General features: G+C 45.5%; 1 non-coding gene across 1 annotated transcript; it reads right to left on the reverse strand.

Moving 5' to 3' along the window:
* Positions 1 to 533: 533 nt before the first annotated feature.
* On the reverse strand, positions 534 to 605 carry TRNAY-GUA (transfer RNA tyrosine (anticodon GUA)). Its single transcript has one exon. It is a non-coding gene; the product is annotated as a tRNA-Tyr (tRNA).
* Between the last annotated feature and the right edge of the window lie 675 nt (positions 606 to 1280).

Consider the following 1280-nt stretch of genomic DNA (forward strand, 5'->3'; position numbering starts at 1 on the left):
TTAACCCTTGTTTTTTTGCCACTTTTGTTATTATAGTCATATATAATGGCCTGCCTCAGAGGATCCTACCCCTCTGCCTGACCATTGAGCTAAAGTGCTTTTGTTCAGAACCCTGTCTGCCTGTAGATGGCAGGAAGGAAGAACTTAACACGTTCACATCCCCCTGCCTGAGGCCTGCCATTCTAGGAGACACTGCAAGATCAAATGGCCTTTTTCCTTTGTTTCCTCACCTCCCCCCACATCTCTGATCCATATAAGAACCTGGCATCCAGACCCCAACAAGATGATTATCCTGAAATATTAGTCTGCCAGCTTCTCAGGCTTTTATGGTCCTTGCTGCTACGCCTCATCTCTCAAATTCACTGGCCTCTTGTGCAGCGAGCAGAGCAAGTTTGGACTTGGTAAAGTGAAGTCGCTCAGTTGTGTCCAACTCTTTGCGACCCCGTGGACTGTAGCTTACCAGGCTCCTCAATCCATGGAATTCTCCAGGCAGGAATACTGGAGTGGATTGCCATTTCCTTCTCCAGGGGATCTTCCCAACCCAGGGATTGAACCTGGGTCTCCTGCATTACAGGCAGACGCTTTACTGTCTAAGCCACCAGGGACTTGGTAACAAGATGACTAAAACTGTGGTTATAGATGTCATCATTAAGAAACAAACTCAAATGATTTCTTCAGGTCACAAAGAGCTAGCAGGCTCTCCAAGCTGTGGACAAGGCCTAGCCAGAAAATCATAAGCTGGAGACATCCTGACTCCCAAAACTATGATTAAGACATGTCACAGGCATAAAAAACAAACCAATGAAAAAAAAAAAATTAAAAAAAAAAACCAATGGCCTCCAAAGGGGAAAGGGGTGAGGAGGAATAAATTAGGAGTTTGGGATTAGCAAATACAAACCCCTATACATATGGTAGCTCAGCTGGTAAAGAATCTGCCTGCAATGCAAGAAACCCTGGTTCGATTCCTGGGTCAGGAAGATCTGCTTGAGAAGGAATAGGCTACCCACACCAGTATTCTTGGGTTTCCCTGGTGGCTCAGTTGGTAAAGAATCCTCCTGCAATACAGGAGACCTGAGTTCAATCCGTGGGTTGTGAAGGTCCCCTGGAGAAGGGAAGGGCTACCACTCCAGTATTCTGGCCCGGAGGATTCCATGGACTGTATAGCCCATGGAGTCACAAGGGTCGGACATGACTGAGCGACTTTCACTTTCACACACATAAAAGAGATAAACAATAAGATCCTACTATATAGCTCATGGAATTATATTCAAAATCTTGTA

This window comes from Ovis aries, chromosome 16, assembly GCF_016772045.2.
Source record: "Ovis aries strain OAR_USU_Benz2616 breed Rambouillet chromosome 16, ARS-UI_Ramb_v3.0, whole genome shotgun sequence".
Lineage (NCBI taxonomy): Eukaryota > Metazoa > Chordata > Mammalia > Artiodactyla > Bovidae > Ovis > Ovis aries.